General features: G+C 46.3%; 1 protein-coding gene across 4 annotated transcripts in view; it reads left to right on the forward strand.

The window, feature by feature from the left end:
- The first annotated feature begins 709 nt into the window (after positions 1–709).
- Positions 710–15,976, forward strand: part of OSBPL3 (oxysterol binding protein like 3) — a 179,288-nt gene continuing 164,021 nt past the window's right edge. Inside the window, exon 1 of one of the 4 annotated variants that reach the window (XM_032304466.1) lies at positions 710–1,310. The gene's annotated coding sequence lies outside the window, so the exon portion shown is untranslated. The remainder of the gene's footprint in view (positions 1,311–15,976) is intronic. The other 3 variants (XM_032304467.1, XM_032304468.1, XM_032304471.1) reach the window with 3 other exon arrangements.

The raw sequence follows: 15,976 nt of genomic DNA on the forward strand, positions 1-15,976 counted from the left end.
TCTTGTTTATGGTGTGCTTCCCCTTAAAAGCTCAGCTCCTTGAGAGTAGGAACCTGGTGTGCCATCATCACTGAAGCGGAGCCCGCATCTGTTCCAGGAGCACACAGTAGGCGCTCAGTAAATGCACGCGGTAGGCGCTGAGTAGAGGTTAATTTCCTTTCCACCCAGCCACCTGCGGCCCTCGACACATCCGCAGTCTCCAAACTAGCCCCAGGTGATTAGCTGCTGCGTTCTTGGTAGGATCAAAGGAGGCGGAGGAGCGAGTGAGCAGTGAAGTCTGGTGGATTTCCTTGTCCCTCAAGGAGCTCCAGCAGTTTAATTTTAATTATGATGCTCTTTCTCCCTTCCCTCTTGCACACGAACAGCCTAACAAAACGACCACACTCCCCTTAAGTCCTCTCCTGGCACCCCGGCACGAATCTGCGCCCACTGCCTCTGGATGTTAGGGTCACAGTCTTGGGCGGGTGTCCCACGCTGATTCTGTCCGTCGCCACCCGATGCCTGCAACGCTCCCTTCACTACGTCCCCCTGCCCTTCTTTGTCTCTGACTTCTCAAGAGGTCGAGTCCTCTTTGCCCGTTCGCACGTGTGTCCCCTGGAACCGTCTCCTTAGACCAGCCCCTCCCGCGCCGCCCTCGCTTCTCCCTGTTCTCTTCCTCTTCCCTCCTTCCCGGGCCTGGCAATGCCACTCGAGGAACATTTATTAAGCTCCTACGGCTAGCCTGCCAGTAGCTCCTTTGCGACGCTGCTGCAGCTCTCCTCTCCCTCCTACCCGCCCACCTGCCGGAAACCGGAGTCCCAACTGCCCTGACGGCGTCATGGAATCCGCTCGCTCCTTCCCAGTGCGTCGCTCCACCTTCTTCCTCAGGGTCGACTCCTCATTGGTGAGATTATGGTCACTCAGCCGCTCTCCCCGCCCCCCAAGTGGCTCCGCCCCCAGGGCGGCCACAGGCTCCTCCTCCTCGTCCCCGCCCCTCGTGCAGCTCCTCCGGCTACTCTACTGGCGGCGCGCGAAGTTCTGGGCAAAGTACCGGGAACTGGCCGTGCGGCCGCAGCGCCTTCGAGCGAGGCAGCGCAGCGCAGGGGGGAACCCCAGCGCAAGGAGGCCAGTACGCGGCGCGGGCTCCGGCCCCGCTGTCCTTCCACGAGTGCCCGTCCCCGCCTCGGTCTCCTGCGGCTGGCACGGGAACTGTCTGCTGCGCGTTGCCGGGGGACTGGAGAAGCGGGCTTTGCCTCCTCCCGGGTCTGCGGACGAAGCCCGGAGCCGCACACCAGAGAACTAGGCGGTGTCCCCGGCGGCGGAGCGTGCAGGTGAGCGCTGGGACGCCGGGCAGAATGGTTCTGGGGTGGTGGGGGCCAAGGGCGGTGCGCTCTCCCAAGGGCTGCGATGTGGGGGGTGCCACCAGTCGCCGTGCGAGCAGGGTCTTTCTCCTGTCGCCCAGGGAAGAACCGGCTCCTGGGGCAGCCCCGAGCAGGGGAGATGGCTATCGCGGCCGGCGCCAGCTCCGGGGAGGTAGGACCGGGGTCCTGCTCCGAAGGGGACGGTTTGAGCGGGACTGACGGTGAGAAGACGCGGAGCGCAGGAGCCTGAGTCCGGGCGCCCCAGGGTTGGGAGAGGAGAGGTAGTCCTGGGCAGCCAAGAGGCGCGGCGCCGGGGCGAGAGGCACAGGAAACCTGTGTAAAATGGGCCGAGCGCAAGGCTTGGCCACATCCGCGGGATGGGGCGTGCTTGCAGGCGCCCGCTTGCCTGAATCCCCTTGCTCGGATTGCCCTACTCCCAGTTCTCCCCGCCAGGGGCACCCGCCCCTTGGGCGTCCCAGCGCCCGCCCTAGGAAACGTTTGCAGCCTCTGGAGTCTCTGCAGGGCATTGTGGTAGATCGTCCAGGTATTTATTTCTTACCGGGGCAAGCCGCCCTCCTTCGTTAATGCAACTTGCCGGCCAACTTGTGCACACTTGTACTCTTCCTTCTCCATCTCACAAAGCATCAGTCTCAGTCGGGACCGGGAGCTGAGGGGACTCTGAAGTTGTCGCTTTTGGCGTGTCTGGGAACTGTGCTAAGGTGCATCTGAAGCTCCCTCCATCACCCCCCTCCCCGATATTGCACTGACCCTCACAGTTTGAGAACTGGGTTGGGCGTTTATAAATATTTTAAGCTGCAGCTGTATCTTTACATAGGTAAAGATGTAGGCCTGACTTCTGATCATTCCCACTCTATATCTAAGCCTCATACAAGGTGAGGTTCTCCTTCTGGCCAAGGGACACCAATCAGGCAGGCCTGGGTTGAAATGCACCCTAGCTAAATGACTATTTTAAACACTCCCCCTCACCCCCCAGCGTGCTGGCACTCATCCTTTTTGGTGTTCCTCATAGCACTCCTTTCTCTCAGAAATTATCTCCTTGGGCTGTTTACTGTCTGCTTTCCTCCACTAGAATGGAAGTTCCAGGAAAGCAAACACCCTATCTGTCTTGTTCATCACTCCACCCCCCAAGTCAACAATAGTGCCTGACACACAGTAGATATGCAAGAAAAAATTATGAAATAAATGAATAAGAACTTCTCTGTAAAATATGAAGAAAGGGGACTTCATACCTGGGTTTGATTTTCATGGTCATTTATCCGTTTTGTTTTTTTTTTTCCTATTTGGAAAATTAACAAATACCAGTAACTGCTATAGATTGAGTACTTAATAAGAAATTGATATGTGCTGGAACTTGATATAGATTAGCTCATTAAACATTATCATAGTCTTGTTATTAGCTAGGGGTTTTGTTTGTTTGTTTGTTTGTTTTTTTAAGATTTTATTTGAGGGTGAGAGAGAGCATGAGGGGAAGAAGGTCAGAAGGAGAAGCAGACTCCCCATGGGCCAGGAAGCCTAGTGCGGGACTTGATCCCCAGACTCTGGGATCATGACCAGAGCCAAAGGCAGTGGCTTAACCAGCTGAGCCACCCAGCACCCCTGTTAGCTAGGTATTTCTAAGCAGATGGGAAATTGAAGCTCTAGCAGGTTAGCCAATTTCCCCAAGATTATCCTGGCAGAACTAAAATTCAAGTTCATTTTCTGTTGTGCTGGACCACTTCCAAGAAAGTAAAATACGGTTTTCACTATTACAACCAATAGATGTTTAGCCTTATTTATAATAAAAACTATTGTTTAGTCAAAAGAATATTTGGTGCTTTATCATTATTGAGATAGAGTTTCGATACTAGCTAGTAGTTACATTGTAGCTACACCCTAGCAAGCTGCCAAAGGTTGCGTTATCTCATTCAATCTTTAACATCTTATAGGCAGTGTTTTGAGGTTGTCTCTTGTTTTTCAGATCAAGAAACTGCAGCCTAGGTTCAAGAACTTGCCCCATCAATACTAAATTGCTGAGCTAGATTTTGTTAATAGTCTTTCTGACTCTGAATCTTTAGCTCCTTCCATGATACAAAATCTCTCCTGCTCCCATGATTTAATTAGTTGTTAACGATGGAGTCCAGTGATGAGTTAAAAACATGTAAGGTTGGGCTGTAAATTTACCGCTGCTGGTATCAAGTGTCTAGTTGTATAGTTTTCTGAATTGTTGAGACTCTTACTGCCATTGATTTTTGTGGTTGAGTTTATGGTTTGTGGGCTTGGTAGATGTGGGACTTTTAATAAGGAGGAAAGGAAATAATTTCACTTACATTGAAACTTTTACCGAAATCTAAAGAGAAATCAGTTGGGTTTTACCCATTATGGTAAATGAGTTCTGAATGCAGTAATGCTATATGCCCCTTAAGGAAAGTTCTGGAAAGCCAGCTAGTTGTTCTTTTTCCATGTGTAGAACTGAGGAGAATCAGAAACTACAGCTAATTCTAAATGCTTCTGCAGCAACCTTTTAGTAAAATAACTACGTTACAGCTTTTTGTATTCTTGTAGGAAACTGAGGGCAAGGAGAAGTTAAATAAGAGTTTCATGGTTACCACCTAAAGGGCTAATGGCAAAATAGAGGTGGAAAGGAATTTGTGATCCTCCCCCCCCCACTTCTATTCCAGTTTTAGGGGGTAGTATAACGTTTTCCCCTTACATGAGGGTCTGAATAATCCAATTTTATTTATAATGTGCTTTTTTGAAGTGCTATGTTTTTAAATTGTTAATTCCATTTCAGGAGTACTCCAGGGAGGGTTGGGGAGCCCTCCAACCTAGAATACCCACAGAAGTAATGGGAGTGTGCGTACAAAGGAGGATGGAAACTGTTCAGCTGAAAGAGCCTTCCATGGATAATTGAGAGTTGTTTGTAGTTCCCTGTAAATTTCTCTTCTGTCTGCATCTTATTCATTAGCTTCTGAGCTCTCTCTTCTGGAAAATTCCCTCTTGAGTTCCCGATCACTAGTGTTCAGGCCACGCTCATGTGTACCCCAATTCTTGGCGCTATCCTCCTCAGCACCTTTCATATCGATCGATCCTTTCCTGTTGCCCCTGCACCATGATCGCTACAGGGTCTTAGGGACATCTGCGCATGGTGCTAACGTTATTTACAGGTGGATGCTCCTCCCTCAGGCTCTCCTGTACGTCACAGTCAGGTGAATTCTTTAAGTGCCGTCATTATGTTGTTCAGAGTTCCTGTGTGGCTTATATAGTTAATAATAATGAAATTAATAAAAGCAGTGCTGCCACACTTCTTGTGCTGTACCGTCCTGTGTGCTGTAGGTGAGTTATTCCTTTAACTCTCAGAGCAACACCAGAGTAGGCACTGTGATTATTTTTTAGGTACTGTCATTTTTAAAGATTTTATTTATTTATGAGAGAGAGAGGGAGAGAGGAAGAAAGCATGTGTTTGGAGGAGGGCCAGAGAGAGAGGGACAAGCAGACCTCCCTCCTCCCCCACTGCCGCTGGTGAGCCTGATGTGGGGCTCCATCCCAGGACCCTGGGATCATGACCTGAGCCGAAGGCAGACGCATAACTGACTGAGCCACCCAGGTGCCCTGGGTAGGCACTATTTTTATACCCAGGTGAGGATAGTAAAAATTGTACTCCAGATGAGGCTGCTTTACAGCTAAGACTAGATGGATCTGAGACCAAAAACCCAAGTCCTTTCTGTCCCCATTTGAACCTGGAGCCCTTATCCTAGAGTCCGGATCTGGCAGCCTGGGCTCAGTGCCCACCTTGACCCTTCATTCCCCAGCCCTGTGCACAGGCAGCCTGAACTTTTTTCAGCAATGGAGCATTTTGCCTTTGCACCTACACTCCTGTTGCCTAGAAAGCTCTTTCACTATCTTTTACTGTGAAAAACTCAAGTCTTTCAAAGCTGAACTCATAAGCAACTTCTGCCAGAATAATCTCTTTGAACTCAATCTCTTACAGCATTTAAAGAAAAAAAAAAAAAAAGGTGTGAGTCCCCAGTTCAGTTTCTGACATTTGAGTATGCGGATTTCTTTCTTTAGCACTCTGTTCCTTTCATTCCTTCCCCATTCTTTTTTTTTTTTTTTTAAGATTTTATTTATTTATTTGACAGATCACAAGTAGAGAGAGAGAGAGGGGGGAAGCAGGCTCCCCGCCAAGCAGAGAGCCCAATGTGGTGCTCGATCCCAGGACCCTGGGATCATGACCTGAGCCAAAGGCAGAGGCTTAACCCACTGAGCCACCCAGGCACCCCAGTACTTCATTCTTTTAATTGCCTTACCACCTCCTTGATGTACGTAATGCCGTGTTTTATTTATCCATTTGCCCTTTGATGGGATTGGTCTTGCTTAGTAAAGCCTCCTTGAGTGGTCCTAATGTGCAGTCAGGAACTAAACCACAAGTCCCTTGAGTCTTGTTTATTGTCCTGTCTTGGGGCTAGAGCAGTGTTTGGCACAAGATAGATGTGTAAGAAACATGTGAGTGAAAGGAGCATTTTACCAAAAGTATAGCTCCTGTTACATCAGTGTCCTCAAACAATGTCATTAAAAAGTGATCCTTGTGATTGTTTAGATCCCAATCTGAGCAACTGTACAACTGCTAAAAAAGAAGATAAGGAAATTTGAACATGGATGCAGTGTTACAATTTTTTAAGCATTTGCTTCGGAATAATCTGCAGTTAGGCAGGAAGTTTAGAGGGAAACAGTAGTGATGACTGAAGCTGGGTGATGAATTCATGGGATTTTTTAATACTGTTTTCTATATTTGCTGTTGACTAGGGTGGCCATTGGCCATGTGTGGCTGCTGAGCACTTGAAATACAGTGAATCCTTATTGCAATGTGTGACAAGTGTAACATATAGGCTGAGTTTCGAAGAGGTAGGATGAAAAAGAATGTAAAATCATCTCAATTTTTGTTACTATGTTCAAATGATGCTGGTTTGGACATACTACAGTGATATATAATTAAAACCAATTTCACCTGTTTCCTTTTACTTTTTTTAATTGGCTACTTAAAAATTAAAATTACATATATGAGACATACTACCTTTCTGTTGGGACACTGACTTTCAGTGTTGGGAAGTGCTGTATACTTTTACATATATCTGAGATTTTTCAAAATAAGTTAAAATCAAAGACATTTGATTTTTTTTTTTAGAAGTCCGAAGTAAAATGTTTTTTATAAATGACCCCTCTTATAGGAAAAGATTGAGAAATACTGATTTGTTTGGAGATGAGTCTTTGTAGAAGCTTAATAGCAAATGGGCTTGCAGTGTCATTCCTGGGCTTGCTTCACCTGTGTGGGCATTTAAAACCTCTTTGACAATAAAACCTCTTTGACAGCAGCATGAGGGACTTGTTCCTTCAGTGATTTATCTGATTCTTTTGTTTTAAAGTTGATGAAATATTTCCCTCATCTTGGAAAAATAGAGAAAATGCAATGGTAATGTCATTGTTCTTACTCACAGTGTTTATACCCTGAAATTGAATTTTTCTGGACTTGATTTATAATCACTCTGCCTAAATCTGTTTGTTTATGAGTCAGAATGCGATTGTTTCTAGGCTCCCCAAGACCCCTGGAATATGAGCAGAGTATGATGCTTAAATAATAATAAGTGGATTTATGGCTGAGAAGCACATTGCTTTCATATAAAATTTCTTTAGAGGAGCATTATGTCAGTTTCTGGATGTCTTTGTTTCCTCACAGAGAGTGGACCTGAATTGAAAAATAGCTTTAATGTAAGTAGAACAGAATCAAATTGCGACGAACAGCCCAAGAGATCATCAAAGGATCTGTAACTGTCCATATAAAATCAGATTTATTATTTTGTTTACTCTCTACAGTTAACATGTTAAAATCTGATTTTTTTTTTTAAAGATTTTATTTATTTATTTGACAGACAGAGATCACAAGTAGGCAGAGAGGCAGGCAGAGAAAGAGGAAGGGAATCAGGATCCCTGCTGAGCAGAGAGCCCAACACGGGGCTCGATCCCAGGACTCCGGGATCACGTGGTTAAGCTTCTGCCTTCAGCTTAGGTCACAATCTCCAGGTCCTAGGTTCGAACCCCCTGTCAGCCCGTATCGGGGAGTCTGCTTCTCCCTCTCCCTCTGCCTCTCCCCTTGCTTGTGCTCTCTCTTTCCCTCTCAAATGAATAAATAAAATCTTTTTAAAAAGTGTTTGTGTCAAACACTTTTTTCCATATAATGTTTCTCCACTTACATATTAAAATGTAGTACCATTGAAGATTCCCATACTTGTTTTCTTTCTTGATATCAAATACTGTAATTCAAGAACTTCATAGTTTAACTTCTATAAAACACATTTTTCTTTCCCAAATTGATTGTGGTAGACAGTGATCTGAAATGTTTCAAAGCAAAAGCTACATAATATTGTTTTTTAAATCTCACAAACATTATTAAACTTGAAGTAAATGCCTCCCTGGAATGGAAACGGGAGTGGGATTTCTGCTCTCATACATAAGAAGTATTTATTGAGGATGCACACTGTGTCGGGTGCCAGACTGTGTACTGGGGATGTGGTAATGAATAGACAGATGTGGAACCTCCCTTCAAGAAGCTTACAGTTTAGATAGGGAAGGGAGATATTAACACAGTCACAGAGAATTTGTTAGTTACAGTGGGGCTTTGTGGCTCAAAGGGAGCCGAGTCTGGATTGTAATTGGGACTCTGGGGAGAAAAGTTCCATTTTTCTGTAGGTCATGATTCATGCTGCTGATTGTCTAACGAAGGAGGAGAAAGAGAATGGGGCTGGGAAACCTCAGAGGATGACCGAAGCAAAACCCTGCCCTATTTGTGTCTTTTTGCTGCTTGCGTTGCGGGAGGGGAGGCCAGGTGGAACTGAGTGGGAAGAAGGATTCAGTGTTTCTTTTGAACTATTGGATTGCTTTCTATGATGCTACACAGGTTTATTTGCTACTGGGAATTGAATCCGAAGTTGAGTTTTTACCGCCTTTGTAACTGAAATTGAATGAGATAAAACAACCTGTTCTCTAGCATAGCCACGAAAGTAGCTGAAAATCACTTGCTGGTTCTAATTCCAAAGTAGCTCATTGTCTAGTAGCTGAGCTGCCATAAGTCTGGGGTATTTGAAGGCCTCCAAGAATATAGGGAAGACCCACTTGGGTTTTTCTCATGGGTTCAGAGCTGCTTCAAGCAGAGTTCTAGTGCATATGGGATTAACTAAGGTGTCCTTTGGAGCCTGTTGGCATCCTTAGGGAATGGGGAGCCATGCTGCCTTGAAAGGCAGTGATGATAATTATCAAGTAATGGAAGCAGCAGTGGCAGCTAGTAACAGAAGCCCTTGCTGGGTGCCGCAGACCCCTTAGATCTTTGGATAACTTGGGAGGTGGCTGTCATTGTCTCAGTCTGCCAGTGACCAAACTGAAGCTGGGGAGCCATTACTGGTTCTTTGGTTGTCCAGCACCCACTCACCCTTCCTGATTTCCATTTGAGGAATCACTTCTTTGCATCTGGTTTGCTGAGACCAGAACAAGGGCTCCATTCTCTTGGACCCCGGGTGGCCCTGCGAGCCAGGCTGGACTCTGGGTCCAATGCCAAGGGCCATGGAGGTTCTGCTGCTGAGGGTGTGTTCTGACTAGACCATGCCTGTCTGTGCCACATGATTGTGGTCTGGCTTCCATTCCTGTGCAGCTGTGCCAGGGCTTGCCTGTCAGCTCCTCCTAATTCCTTAAGCTGGTTGTGGCGAGCAAAATGGAGACTCTCATGTCAAGGAGAATGTGTCATCAATGAGGCAAGCAGTTAAAGGTACTGCAGATAGAAGATACCTCCGCTACCCATGTCAGCTGACTCCCTGGAACTGATAAGGAACTGAACCAGAGGAGGTCTACTGGGGCAGAGACCCATTAAATCCCACGATAAGGGGAGGATTGGGACGCCTGGGTAGCTCAGTCGGTTAAGTGGTTAAGCATCTGCCTTGAGCTTAGGGCCCTGGAATCAAGCCCTACATCTGGTCTCTGCTCAGCAGGGAGCCTGCTTCTCCTCCTCCCTCTGTCTGCTACTCCCCCTGCTTATGTCCCCCCTCTGTAATAAATAAAAGTCTTTAAAAAAGTGGGGGGCATCAAGCTGTCAGACTCTCCAGACCTGACCCCTCTATGTCTGACCATGTAAAAAAGGCAGCTGCCAGTAAGGCTTGCCGGATTGATCTCAGCAGAATGGATCCTTCCTGCTTGAACATAAGAAGCAGTTAACTGACCCAGACCAGACCAGAGCCAGGCCTTATCTCAACTGCGTGCCCACAGACTGCATGTTTGCTTTCTTAATTTCCTATACTCCTCTGTTATGTGTTTGTTGTGTGGCCTGTCTTATGTTCTGCTCTGTGTGCTGTGTAAGAAGCCAAGTTTAATCACATGGTGAAATGTCACTGAGTTTGGAATCCTGAACTTGCTTTAGAATTAGGATTAACTTTGCGTTGTGACTAAATAAAGCTGGTTTTAGAAAGACGACTCATGTGTGTGACTTCCTAGTGTGCTCATAACTCTGGTGTTTTTCCAAAATATTTTTTTGGGAGTTTCATTTGCCAAGTTGGTTTCTTTGACTTCCTTGACTTTGCCTTCGACTTCCTCTTCCTCTCAGAGAACCCCTGGTTGTCATAGGCCTGGAGAGGCTTAGGTAGTTTACTGACAGTCACAGAGGGAAAAAGTGAACCAGCATGCAATCTGATCATTCTGCTTCACCTGCCAGATCCTTGACCAGAGGGCCCCTTGGTGTGGGGAGAGCCCTGGACTGGGAGCCAGAGAATCAGCAGATGGGTGCCATCCCAGCAGTGTCTCTGCCTCTGTGGCCATGGGCCATTCACCACCTTTTTAAGCCCAACTGGGAGGACAGGATGAGATCTACCTATATCTAAATAATTCAGAAGATTTCCTCCCCCATGAGATTTTTAGACCTATATTTCTCAAGGCCTTCAGTTTGAGGTTTGAGGTGTGGTCTGAGACAGTGGTTTTCAAAGTGGGTTCCAGGATTTGCTGTGTCAGCATTCCCTGGGACCTCTTTAGAAATGCAGATTCTTGGGCCTTCCCCCAGACCTGCTGAAACTTCTGATTCTCTACCAGTGGGCCCAGCAATCTGAATTTTTGTACGTCCTTTGGGTGATTCTGATGCACACAAAGGCATTTTCATTTCATTAAAAACAATTTATTGTGTGTAAGGGGCTACCTAGAAGCAGGGAGCATGAAAAAATTGGTACAGTCCTGCTCTCAGGGGACAGTCATTCCAGGATGCAGATCTAAAGGCAAAATTGTGAGAGACAAGAAGGGGTGGGTGCCGGCTGGGAACACAGTATTGCCCGGTTGGAGGAGCATGGAGGCGCTTTCGCAGAGAAGTGGGCATTTGAGTCAAGCCTCAAAGGACGCATAGGGTGAAGGACGGGAACAGAGGGCTAGGTAGAAAGCACATCCTACAGCGAATGCAGGGTGAGTCAGGGCCCTAGCATTTTAAGGAATGAGGAAACTTCCAGAGTGATGATAAGAATGGTTTTAAATGGGGAAAGTGAAAGGATATGAGAACAGAGAGGGGTCCTGAATCCCCGGGAGGGTTTATTCTGTAGACAGGGAATACAGAGGGGACATGGCGGGAGCCCTCTTAGAGGAAGTATGCTAGAGCTTGTGGAGAAGGTCCGAGGTTCGGAACACAAGCACGGCGAGCCTGACCTGGAGTGGTGACAATGGAGAAGAAAGGAGAAAGACAACTCAGAAATATTGGAAGGTTAGAATGACAGGCCCTCGGTATTCTGGTGATCTGGGCAGGGATAGGGGGTGTGGGGACATTGAGGGAGAAGGCAAAGATGATTCTGTGGGAGGTAATAACCGGCGTTGGTACCAACAGGTATAAAAGTTGGAGCCTTACGGGGCGCCTGGGTGGCTCAGTGGGTTAAAGCCTCTGTCTTTGGCTCAGGTCATGATCCCAGGGTCCTGGGATCGAGCTCCGTGGAGAGCCTGCTTCCTCCTCTCTCTCTGCCTGCCTCTCTGCCTACTTGAGAAAAAAAAAAAAAAAAAAGTTGGAGCCTTACAACATACCTTCCAGAAAGATAAATTCCACATGGATTGAAACTTTCAAGACAATAGGCAACAAATCAGGGCTTTTGTTTTTGTTTTTGCTTTTCCAGACAACTGGTTGATAAACATTTACTGGTACCCACTGTGGATCATACATATAAAGTATCTTTTGAAGCATGCACAAGAGGTTGGTAACGTCAGATTCCCCGAGAAAGGGAGAGTGGTGGGAAAAGGACAGGTGCGCTCAGGATTGAAATCGTACCTCTTGAGTTTTGTTCCACATCAGTGTGTTATTGTGCAGTAAATATTAAAGCAAACACATAAAGGAACTTTAGAGTTTCAGGCATACGTGACGGTGTTATTTAAGGTGCCGTGAATGCTCTAAGGGAAAATAGGAAGATTGAATAGATTTTAGGGAAAAGGAAAGCTTTTGGGTTTGAACATGCTAAGCTTGAAGTGTCTGGCTGACATCACTGGAAATGTCCAGCGGGTAACTCAGAGGAGAGGGCGAGGCTGGTAATCACCTCTGTGAGTCAGCCAGGCTACGTGAAATTGTGGCAGTTGAGGTTTCCAAGGGAGGCTCAACCTGTACAACCTTTTGGGTGGGTCTCATGAGAGAAGGTGAGGGAATAGATGCATGTGGTCCTTTGCGGAAGGCCGGCTAAGAGTTAGGTCGGGGAAGGGCAACTTGTCCGAAGACGGGAGGACCATATACTGATAATAGTAGTAGCTTCCTTTAATGGATTATCTACAAAAAGTGAGGCAGTCTTCTCAGCACATTTTGAAAGAACATCACTTAATTTCCTTCTTGCAGCCACCCAGTGGTGGTGGCAGTGGGAATGTTGCTTTCCAGATTGCCAGTGAATGCAGGTAAGTAATTCTAAAGAATAAACCAGGAGAGAGCTGCTGGTGCAGGAGAGATGTGAACAGAGCAGGACCTTGAAATGTGGTAAGATCATAAAGATCAAGACATTTTAGGCCAAGGGGATGTTGAGCAAGGGCTGGAAGAGGTGCTGTCTGATGTAGCTGGAAGGTAGCAATTCCGGGGAGCTTGAGGGCAAGGCAGTACCCCAGCCTCTGCAGCTGGGAGCCACAGAATGTTGTAAAAATTGGAATACACTTTCATCAGTGTAAATGCTCTCTTACTGGAGAAGTTACTTGGTGTTCCTTGGTGGGGAGGAGGGATGGTGGGAGACAGGAGAAGTTATGGTCAAACTTCAAGCTGGATCATGTTGGTGGCTCTAAGGACAGGTGTTTGGGGTCCCTGCAGACTGGAAGTGTGGGGCTAGTACCAGCTCGCACTTAGTCGGTTTTCTGACTCTTGGTCAGTTTGCCTATGTGATGGCATATCGTTTATCTTTTTTCTTTCATCTGTCGGTAAATTATGGGCTACAGCCTCTATATTCCAGGAGGCTGTCGATGGGGAATAAGGAAAGTGGAAGTGAATGAAGAGAAGGATTACTGGCTGGCATATATTTTTACGCTAATGTTTTATTTATGCGCTGTGCTGAGACATCGTCTTCCTGTCTTAAGACCCAAGCGGCCGTGCCTCTGTTCTTCAGAGAGACTCTGTGTCGGCAGTTTTTTTTTTTTTTACCTTGTCAATGTGCATGTACACAGACAGCGTACGGTTTGCCCTAATTAGGTGTTTCTCTCCATCTTTTTCAAGCCCCATCCTGTCTGATGTTTACTGTATGTATATCCTTAGGAATAATGCCAGTATTGAGTCAAAAAGGAAAGGGGTGGCAGCTGTGGCCTAAACGTGGTTCAGAGAAAGGATTGCATGGGCTTCTTGGTGCAGACCTGCTAAGGAGCTGTACTCCTGACTTGCAATTCCTGTTTTTCTAGTAGCATTCCAGTTGGTTTGTTACTTTCAGTGCTGCCATTTGTTCCTCGTTTAAGGGCCTGGAAATCTCTTTGGTTCTCTGGCATCCCAAGGTTTTATTTTCACGGGTGTTTGCAGATAAGCGTGGATGGGTGTCTACATTTTCTGAGGCACAGATGAAGACACCTTGTCTGACTAAGGCCTGGGACCAGAAGGACAGAATGTTGGAATCTGGGTATTGGTAAACTGTTTGGCAGAATGGTCCTGAGGGGTGCCCTGATTTCCCTCATTGCTAAGAACTTGACAGATTAGTTGGGCCAAATAAAGCCATGTTCTTGTGTCTTGTTCTAGCTACTTAGCTCACACTGATGCTTAGCATATCATGGCCTTCTGCACCTCCCTGCGGCTAGTACTGTGTCTCCTCCATGCTCTCAGAGGAGTTGTGGGAGAATTGGCTAAGAGTCAGTAGAGGTGAAGGGGACTCCGGAGGAGATGGAGCCACGGGGTTGCTAATGGGGAAGGAAGCCAGCTGGAGGAATGTGGCCCATTTGATTGGGACTCACGGTTATCCCCAAGATCTGTCATTTTCTCTGGGGCGATGGTTCCAAGCTCCAGCAGCTCCAGAATGATCTGCAGGGCCTTTTCAAACACAGCTTGCTGTTCCCCAAGCCCTAGAGTTTCTGATATAGTGGATCTGTGGTGGGGCTCGAGATTCTGCATTTCTAAAAGGTTCTCAGGTGATGCTGCTGCTGCTGGCCTGGGTACCGCTTTGAAAATCCAAACATTGGTTCAGTAGGCAGAAGACTGAGTCTTGACAGCCCAGCGTCTGCTCTGACTCGGGAAAGGGCCGGAGAATTCTGGTTATCATCATGGCCAGGTTATCATAACCATAATTTTTAGGGTATTTCCACATTTCTATATCACATTGATCTACTTTGCTTCTCACAACAAAATAACACTGTGAGGTAGTCAGGAAAGGTATTAACCTTGTTGCATAGTTGGGGAAAATCTGACTGCGGACCTTGGGTAAGGTGAGTCACTTAACCGAGGGGCAAATTGCAGAGCTGAGACTGTGTCTAGATTTTCTCATTGTAGCTGTTGTGGTCCTTATAGTTTCACTAGCTTTACCGCCAGTGAAAAGCTTAGAGATGAGCTACTCCACGAATGCTCAGACTTTGTTTTAATCACCCTTCCGACTCCAAAATAGGTTTTCATTTTAAAACAGTTTTAGATTTCCTGAAAACTTGTAAAGATACTGGAGTTCCCTATGCCTCACACTCAGTTTCCCCTATAGTTACTATCTTACACAAGGAAGGTTCATTTGTCTCAGTTAATGAACCAACACTAATACATTATTATTAACCAAAGTCTCTACTTCATTTCGACCTCCTTGGTTTTTACTTAATACATTTTTGCTATTCCAGGATCCCTTATTTTTTGTTTTTTGTTTTTTTCAAATTTTTATTTATTTATTTATTTATTTTAAAAAAGATTTTATTTATTTATTTCACAGAAAAAGAGATCACAAGTAGGCAGAGAGTCAGGGAGAGAGAGAGGGGGGAGCAGGCTCCCTGCTGAGCAGAGAGCCCGATGTGGGGCTCGATCCCAGGACCCTGAGATCATGACCTGAGCCGAAGGCAGCGGCTTAATCCATTGAGCCACCCAGGCGCCCCAGGATCCCTTGTTTTTGATGACCTTGATAATTTCGAGGCAGGCTGGTTGGCCATTTTGTAGAATGGCCCTCAGTTTGGATTCGTCTGGTGTTTTTCTCATGACTAGACTAGGGTTATGTGTTTGGGGGAGAAAGATAACAGAGATGAAGTGCCCTTCTCCTCACACCAGACTGAGGGTACGTACTGCCAACATGATTTATCACTGTCCATGTGACTTTGGTCAGCCACTTGAGGTGCTGTTTGTCAGGTGTCTCCACTGTGAAATTATTCTTTCCCCAACTCACTTGTGCAAGCCACACCTAAGGAGTGGGGGGTTGTGTTCACCTTGAGGTTGGAGTAGCTACATACATTATTTGGCGTTTTCTGCATGTTGGGTTTGTCTGTCCCTCATTTATTGATTTATTCAGTTAATATTTATATCTGTGGGTTCATGGATGTTTATTTTATGTTTTGGGTTATGACCCAGTAGTGCTTTATTTTGTCGCTGTAATTGTACCGGTTTTGGTTTACCAGCTGCACTTCTGGTTCCTCTGTTCTTTTGACCTAAGCCCATCATTGTCGACTTTTTTTTAGGATGTTCTTTCTTTCTGGAGCTACAAGTTGCTCTAGATTCATCATATATAATTCCTGTGTCAGCCCTAGAACAGTGTTTTTGGGTTTGTGGTTTTTTTTTTGAGATTTTATTTGTTTGACAAGACAGAGATCACAAGTAGGCAGAGAGGTAGGTAGAGAGAGAGGGGCAAGCAGGCTCCCTGTCAAGCAGAGAGCCCAACGCACGGCTCGATCACAGGACCCTGAGATCATGACCTGAGCTGAAGACAGAGCCTTAACCCACTGAGACACCCAGGTGCCTCTAGAATAGTGTTTTTAATGTTGGTCTTGATCCACTAAATTGATTATATCATCTGCTACCTAAGTCACTACCCACAGTGAAAACACAGACCCATTTCTGGGTTTAAAATGAGGACATCAGCATTTTAAAGGTGAGATGGCTCACCCAAGGTCATGAGTAGTTGGTAGCAAAGCCGGTGCCAGGACCAGGTCCTCTAGATTTCTAGGCCCGGGTCTTTTCTATCATT

Source organism: Mustela erminea, chromosome 11, assembly GCF_009829155.1.
Source record: "Mustela erminea isolate mMusErm1 chromosome 11, mMusErm1.Pri, whole genome shotgun sequence".
NCBI lineage: Eukaryota > Metazoa > Chordata > Mammalia > Carnivora > Mustelidae > Mustela > Mustela erminea.